Raw genomic sequence first — 8,750 nt, 5'->3', positions numbered from 1 at the left:
CCTGAAGGCCAGAAGAGGGCGCCAGACCTCTTTACAGATGGTTGTGAGCCACCATGTGGTTGCTGGGAATTGAACTCAGGACCTTTGGAAGAGCAGGCAATGCTCTTAACCACTGAGCCATCTCTCCAGCCCCGGAGAATTTTTTTTAAGCAAACGGGACGTTCCCCCGGGAGCATGCTAGCTGCGGGTTTTGAGGAGGGGGTCTGTAGGGTCTTTCATGTTTCCCTCAAGTGTATGTGGGACATTTCCTGGGAGAGATTGTATGTAAGTCACAACTTAAATCTTTCATTTTTATTTATTTGCTTTTGATTCCAGGGACTGAATCCAGGGTCTTGTGATGTTAGAGACAAGCTTTTGTCCGCCCCCCCCCCGCCCCCCCCTCCCGCTTAACTTCTATTAGTGTGCTCTAGGCACGTGCTTTTCAACTGGCTACATTCCCCCTTGTAAGTGTGGATTTTATTTATTTATTTACTTATTCGTTTTGCTTTTGAGACAGGGTCTCACTATGTAGTCCTGGCTGCTCTAGAACTGGCTATGTAACCATTACATCTTCCCACCCCAATATGGTAGTATCAATAGGTGGGGACTTTAGTAAGACCCTGGGAGGCATAATCAGCTTCTCCCACCACCTAAGGACCTTCCAGCTGGAGGAGGTAGCAAGGCCATCTTGGAAACTACAAAGAAACTTACAGACCTTCACCAGATACCAAAACCTCAGCCCCTAGAACCGTGATAAATAAAGTTGGGTTGTGTGTAATTTGATTAGTCTCATGTTTTGCTGCAGCTAAATGAACCAAGACGCTCTTGGTGGCTGTTTCTGGTTTTGTTGTTGTTGTTGTTTTGCTGGTTATTTACTTATTTACTTTTATTTATTTTTGGAGACATGGTTTTGCTATGTAGCCAAGATGGATCTTAAACCTGAAATCTTCCTGACTCATCCTCTTGAGTGCTGGGACTGTAGGTATGTGCCACTCTCCCTGGCAAGACACTCCTGAGTAACAGACAGATTTATGACGTTAGTCATGAAGCAGATGATGGAAGACCATGAGTTCAATGCCAACTTGGGATACCCAGGAAGATCCTGCCTCAGAAAAGAAAAAAACAACTAATCACACACTTTCTCACCTCCTGCAAAGAACTTAAATCTAGAAGAATTACCCGAACATAATAAAATGCTTAGATTGCCAAACGTACTACAATGTACCAACATTTATGTGATACAGTAAAAGCAGAAATTTATGTCCCAACGTGTTTCTATTAAGAAACCAGGAAAGATTTAAAATTCACAAGTTAACTTTACAACCTATGAAATCAGAGAAAAAGCATAAATTGAACTGGAAGCTAGCAGGAGGGAGGGAATAAGAAATGTTAGGGCAGGGGTCACTAAAACAGAGAACAACAGAGAACCTCCAAGGAACTGGAGGCTTACTGATGAAAAGAAATAGCTTAACCTTTAGCCAGATTCATTAGCACAAGAAAGAAGCCTCAGACTGCTACCAGCAGAATCGAGGTGAGGTATTACTGATGACTCCACAGGAAAGGGGGGTTGGGGTGACTGGGAGTGACTGAAGAATCTGAGGGGATGCACACCCAACCTCTGCCAAGCACAATGACATAAAAAAACTCTATAGAGTCATAACTTGCCAAGCGGTCACAGCAGTAATCAAAGACCTCCCCACACAGAGTCAATTTCTTTGCAAAAATTCGTTTCCAAATAGTTCCACAGGTATTGGTTGAGCAACAAGCTCAGAGAAAGCAAGCCTATTGTCTGGGGGACAAAAAAAAAAATTGTCAGTTATGTGCCAGACAGTCCAGGAGGGGGCAGCATTACCCCATGTGTCATTTTATTATCCAGCAACATGAGCAAGAGCCTTAGAATATGATAGGCTCTGAAGAACCGTATTTAACCTCTGGGGAACTCCCCAACTCCTTTCTCCTAACTAGCTCGCTGGGCAAACGCCATGCCTGCCAGCTACTCCCTTGCCCCAACATGCTGGTCATGGACTCCAACCCTCTGAAACTGTAAGCAAACCATCAATAAACACTTTCTTCTGGAAGTTGTCTTGGCTGTGGTATCTTATCACAGCCATAGAAAGGTGACCAAGACAGTCAGGAATGACATTTGTGCCGTATCTGTCTATGAGGTAGTCTTCACTCACCCTGAATGGGAGTGGCGCCATCCCACAGTCTGGAGTCTCAGACTGAGTAAAGGGCGGTGGGCAGCAAAGTCAGTGCAGAAAGGCTTGGTTAACCTAGCAACCTGACTTCAGTCTTTGGGGCCCATGTGGTAGAAGAGAAACAATTCTACAAGTCATTTAAACCTAAAACATGCACCATGGCAATGCATGAATGCGCGCATGCACACACACACACACACACACACACACACACACACACACGTAATAAAAGCCAGGCGGTGGCGCACGCCTTTAACCCCAGCACTTGGGAGGCAGAGGCAGGCAGATCTCTGTGATTTCGAGATCAGCCTGATCTACTGAGCTAGTTCCAGGACAGCCAGCGCTGTTACACAGAGAAACCTTGTCTCGAAAATGAATAAATAAATAAAAGTTTCTAAATAAAAATTAAAAGGTGCAGAGTGAAGTGGGAGTCTCACTCACCGCCTCTCCGTGTCTCCTGCTGGACCCAGCTGTTGCCTAGCACCATGCCTTTCCCGTTACAACGGCCCACGTCACTAAGCCATGAGCCCAAATAAATCCTTCTGCTATTAACCGTCCTTGTCAGGTATTCAGTCACAGCCACGAGGAAAGTAACGAGCACAGCCCCAGAGCAAGTGTTACACGATGACATTTCTCCCTGCCGCCTGGTGTCTCGGTGGCACTTCACTTCTTGTGAAGGAATTTTTCCTTCACGGTGCTGCATCGTCAAACGCAATTATGGTTTCCAAATCGCCAAAGCCCTGTATCCCTCTGGGGAACCCTGGGACTTCCATGAGCTGCAAACCAGTCTGAACAGATGTCTACCCAGCTTAGGAAGGGCCTTGGCTGCTCTGTGGGAGCAGGTGGGGCTCTTCCATCTGCTCGGGTCTGAGTCTGGTCACACCAGAGAGAAAGCCGTGTGTGAGCTTCCAGGAAGACCCTCCTGTCCTAAGTTTCTGAATTTCTCAGTCACAGGTGAGGAGATGAGAGGAAGGGGCTGCTGTATCCAGAGCCGATGTTATAGAGGTTATTCATTTTTATACTCTCTTTCTTTCTTTCTTCCTTCCTTCCTTCCTTTCTTTCTTTTTCTTTTCTTTTCTTCTTTTTTTTAAAAAAAAGAGAGAGAGGATTTCTCTGTGTAACAGAACCATAGCTGTCCTGGAACTCGCTCTGTAGATCATCCTGGCCTCAAACACACAGAGATCTGCCCTGCCTCCTGAGTGCTGGGATTAAAGGTGTGCACCACAACCACACCAGGCTTATACTATTTTATTATTGTTGTTGTTGTTATTGCTGTTTCAAAAGGCTTTATTTTTACTTCGTCCAAGACTTGAGAGGGGCTCCAGGGCGTTGCAAAGCTACCTAGTGGCTTCTTGAGAGGTTCGGGTGAAGGTCCTGAGGCAGGCTGGTGCAGAGCAGAGGTGGGAGCCCCACCGAAGGAGAGGCCTCCTAGTCATGCTTGAGAGTGAGCCGCTCAAAGAGGGACTCGCCCAGAGACGCCTGGGGCCCACACAGATCTGTGCGAGCAGACCCCAGGTAATGAAGATCCAAGAGGGCCTGGTTCAAGTTCTCCAAGGCCAAGGCAGCTTCCATGGCCTCCTGGGTTTTACCCCACTCATCTTGAGATGGCTTTGCACATCCTGAAAGGATGCACGACCTCCGCAATCGTTCTGCAACTTGAAGAGACGCTCAGCACCCTCGCGCTTCTCAGCCAATTCGCCGAAGTGGCCGACACCCTCCAGAGCCACATCATCCGGATCGAAATAGTAGCCCAGAGAGAGGTAGGTGCAGGAGGCCCGCAGGGGCAGGTTGACCAGGCGGTTCACGGCAGCCTCCACTTCAGTGGAATAATTCTGACGAACCTGGCAGGTCATGGCTGAAACTCAGTCCGGAGCTACCGGCAAAGAGACGGTGCTGGCTGGTCCTGGGAGCTGAAGGCAGCCAGAAGATGGTCCCAGAGGCTGCGACTGCAGAGGATGAGGAGCGGTGGAAGCTAACAAAGGGAGGCCCCGGGTCTGTTCCGCTCAAGCACTGTTGAAGCAAGACACAGATCCACGGGATCTCCGAGGGCTGCCGGCTTATACTATTTTTAATAAAGTTAACAATAAGTTTCACTTTACTGGCCTTCACTTTATTGGACAATTCAAAATAGTGGCAAGTAAACTGTTACTATGTTATTGTCAGATAATAAAAAGTAAATATTTGTGCTCCCTCCCCCGCCATTTCCTGGCCCAGAACTTCCTATACCCTTGGTTGGTTTGTAATAAGCTATACTTTGGTTGGTTGTAATAAGCCTCTTTCAACTGTACCAGCACAACCTGTGATCCAGTGATTTCTGGGGACCCTGAAGTAGCTTCAGATGGGACCTGATTGCCAGAGAAGTCAACCTTGTGATGAGAGGGTACTATCTAATAGTCGATGGTGTAATCACTCATACCTGCGCAGTGGAGCCTCAGAGATCTCTGACCTGTTAAATTTGGAGAGCCTTCATGCTGATGAGAATACTAACAAGCCAGAGAGTGCCCCACTTCCGCAGGAACTTTAGTCCTACCCCACCCCCGACCCGCCACCGACCTCACCTTGTGGGCGTCTTGATCTAGCTGTTTGTATCTCAATTTATTTTCAGTTGTTCCGGAAGGAATAGGGACAGCAGGCATTGCAGCAGGCTCTGGCATGGAGGCAGCCTGGTGGGCATAATAACAGCCAGTGTTAAGTTGTGACTGTGCCCAGAGCCCGGCCCTTTGGAGCAGGTGCTTTGTGGAAAAGGTAGCAGCCATTGGCCTGGGAGCATTGCACCCTCTAGTGTCCGCACGTTGCCATTGCAGCCGCATCTCTCGAAAATGTCAGTTCCTAATATAATAATCACAATCAACAAGCAAAAGGCATTTTAATGATAGGAAATGCAAAAGAGCTGACCGACAAGCCGGGCGGCGGTGGCGCACGCCTTTAATCCCAGCACTCGGGAGGCAGAGGCAGGCGGATCTCTGTGAGTTCGAGGCCAGCCTGGTCTACAAGAGCTAGTTCCAGGACAGGCTCCAAAACCACAGAGAAACCCCCTGTCTCGAAAAACCAAAAAAAAAAAAAAAAAAAAAAAAAAAGAGCTGACCGACTGAGAGGGCACTCAGTTGTTTTCTGCTTGAATGAACCACTGTTTACTATTAAAGAAAAAAAAAACAGAGATGAGGGCGATAGAACTGCCAGCTCCCCTGGGGGCTGCATTTGCCCCTCTGGCCTCTTCCTTCTCATGCTTTGATTTCTGTAAAAGTGTATTTCAGGGCTGGAGAGATGGCTCAGAGGTTAAGAGCACTGGCTGCTCTTCCAGAGGTCCTGAGTTCAATTCCCAGCAACCACATGGTGGCTCATAACCATCTGTACTGAGATCTGGCGCCCTCCTCTGGTGTGCGGACATACATTGAGGCAGAATGTTGTATATATAATAAATAAATCTTAAAAAAAAAGTGTATTTCATTTCCAACACGCCCCTTCTCCACTCTTGGCCTCTCTTCCTCCTTCCCCTCCCTTTTCTCGGGACTCGTCCCTCCTGATAATAAGTGTTGTCTTCCTCTCTCCCCTCACAGGACGGAGCAGGGATCCCGTCCACCGTCCATTAGCAGATACCAAGGGTTCAGAAGGGCGCATCTGGACGTTGAGACTGTAACACAGCGGCTGTCATGTTCCGCTCCCCACCACCTCTCATGGCTTCTGTGGAAGGCGCCGTTGCTAAAGTGCTCTCTAGAAAAACAGTCTTTCTCTCTAGTGTGACAGACCCTTGACTCCTTCTACCTCGCTGTCTGTGAGCCAAGAAATCCAGTTTCTAGAGGCAGAGCAGCTTGCTAGGGCTTTGGGGCTCCCTTAGTGTTAGGTTCTATTTTATTTTTTACTTTCCTTCTTCCTTTGTCCTGACTGCCTGCTGTGGCGGAAGCAGGGGAAGACATGGAGAATTGCAGCATCCTGAGCTCTGTCTTCCCTCCAAGTCTTCCCGCTGACCAGCAGTGCTCTGAGCTATTTCATGAACTAGCTTCCCTGAGCCTGGCTTTGTGCACTGATATCCAATGCTGTTTACAAAACACTCGAGGGAACTGAGGTTGGCATTTCCCTTACAACTGTCCAAATCGCGCACTGGTTCTGCTACCCCAGTCACTTGCACAGGTTGATTTTCTCTGCTGGTGTAAGAAGGGGGCTGGCAGCAGCGAAGACAGCACTTTGGGGAAGCTGGGAGTGGAAGGTGTCCTTTTCAAAAGCAACACACTTAAATAGTTGGCAAGTGTCTGAAAGTTACTCTTCTTATTTTTGTACTCTCTGCTGGAGTTTTCTCTCTGTTCAGTGGGTTTCCAGGATACTAAGTTATTATTTTTCTTCAGACAGTCTCACCAGAGGTGATGCCTCAACACCTTTAGTCACGACACTTGAGAGGCAGGCGGATCTCTGGGAGTTCGAGTCCAGCCTGGTCTACAGAGCTAGTTCCAGGACAGCCAGAGCTACACAGAGGAAGCCTGTCTTGAAAAACAAAGCAAAAAGATGAGGTCTCACTATGTAGTATAGGATGTCTTGGAGCATTTACAAAGAAAAAAGTACAGTTGTTTGTTTTTTAGACACAAGCTGTTGCTCCGTAGCGTAGGCTGGTCAAGAATTCTTGGTCCTCCTGCTTCAACTGCCCAAGTACAAAGCATGTGCTATCCTGCCCAGCTTTTTGAAGATTATTTTTTAAGAGAACATATTATGTAGTATTTAAATAAAAATATTTTATGATTTTATCCTATAATTTAATAATGTTCTCAAAATTATAAAGGACTTAAATTAGTCATATGAAAGTTAGATTATGAAAAGAAAGTTAAGGATCTAGACATGAAAAACTGAGCTTTTCACTTTCTGCTTTTTTTGAGACAGTGTTTATCTGTGTAACCCTGGCTGTCCTAGAATCCACTCTATAGACCAGGCTGGCCTCGAACGCACAGACATTCGCCTGCCTCTGCCTCCTAGCTAAGCTTCTGAGAGCCTTTTTAGGCTCCTTAAGAGAAGGTGAGAGATGTCACCTGTGCCCGGATCTTCTTGCTCCCTGCTTCACACCTGCCCAAAGTCAGTCGTGTTGGAAAGCTACCAGCCTTCATTGCCTCCTTGTCTCTTCTCAGAGCTCACAGTTCGCAGAGAGGAGGGAACCACTCTTGGGGGTGAACATCATCCGGGGTTTTATAGATTTGTAGTGGTATGGTTTGTTATTGTCACCATGACGTAGCTCGACATGGAGTAGGCTTACTGCCCCAAGAGTCCACTGCGATTCACTGTTCCTGCTTAACTTTCCCCACCCTCCCAACTCTCCTCTTGGCAACTGCGTTCTAGGAGGTCATGCAGAGGGAACTGTGTTGTCTGTCCATTTCAGGTGACTTCTTTCATTCAGTAACATGCACTAGAGGTCCTCATGGCTCAATAGCTCATTTTGTTTTAGCACTGAGTTCTGTTCCACCATCTGGAAAGACTGCAGTGTGATTTTCATTCGCCTACTGAAGGCCATTTTGGTTGCTTCACGTTCTGACCACTATGAGTGGAGCTGCTGTTAACACCCATGCTCAGATCTTGTGGTGTGTATTTTACAAGTTACAGTACAGAACAGTAGCTGGTAGAATTCATCCCAAACAGCAGAGCTGCCCTCTGAGACAACTGTCCAAACACTAGCAAAGTCAACACAAGGGTTGAAGGACCGGAAGTCTCTAATCACTTTATCCAGAGTTTATGGTGCTTGGCAAGATTAGGGTGAGCACCCAGTAAGGACAAGCTCGACGTGGTCACAAAGTCCTTTGGATTACATGAGACCTTAAAGCTCTGCAGTTGCTTTAAACCATAAGTAGTTTAGGTGTAATCATGGCCTGAGATGTGAGCCAACGGCTTGCACAGCACAGTTCTGGAGGGTGTGGTGGCTGAGTCTCATGATGCTCGGGATACTTTAAATTCAGATTCCGGAAGCAAGCACTGAGTCTGGCAGACAAGAAGAATACAGCTCCCTTGGGGCCGGAGAGATGGCTCAGATGTTAAGAGCACTGGCTGCTCTTCCACAGGACCGGGGTTCAATTCCCAGCAACCACATGGTGGCTAACAACTGTCTGTAACTCCAGGTCCTTTTCTGCCTGGCAATCTCTCTCTCTCTCTCTCTCTCTCTCTCTCTCTCTCTCTCTCTCTCTCTCACACACACACACACACACACACACACACACAGGATTTAGAAACTGCAAATTCCTGATACCCTGAGGAGCTCCATGTGTGCCTCAATTACTAAGGGCTGGGGCAACGGTCCAGCAGCTCAGTGCACGGACTGTTCTTCCAGACGACCTGAGTTCAGTTCCCAGCACCAGTCTCAGCTCAGTGCATGGACTGTTCTTCCAGACGACCTGAGTTCAGTTCCCAGCACCAGTCTCAGCTCAGTGCATGGACTGTTCTTCCAGACGACCTGAGTTCAGTTCCCAGCACCAGTCTCAGCTCAGTGCACGGACTGTTCTTCCAGACGACCTGAGTTCAGTTCCCAGCACCAGTCTCAGCTCAGTGCACGGACTGTTCTTCCAGACGACCTGAGTTCAGTTCCCAGCACCAGTCTCATAGCCACCT

At 47.7% G+C, this 8,750-nt stretch overlaps 1 pseudogene; it reads right to left on the bottom strand.

Annotated features, from left to right (window-relative positions):
- Positions 1-3,605: 3,605 nt before the first annotated feature.
- On the bottom strand, positions 3,606-4,030 carry LOC121447320 (annotated as a pseudogene).
- Positions 4,031-8,750: the final 4,720 nt, after the last annotated feature.

Source organism: Microtus oregoni, unplaced genomic scaffold (assembly GCF_018167655.1).
Source record: "Microtus oregoni isolate MIOR12 unplaced genomic scaffold, Mior012 000004F_ref0000308, whole genome shotgun sequence".
Taxonomy (NCBI): Eukaryota; Metazoa; Chordata; class Mammalia; order Rodentia; family Cricetidae; genus Microtus; species Microtus oregoni.
The sequence above is the reverse complement of the archived record's forward strand: the minus strand, read 5'-3'. Positions and strand labels throughout refer to the sequence as shown.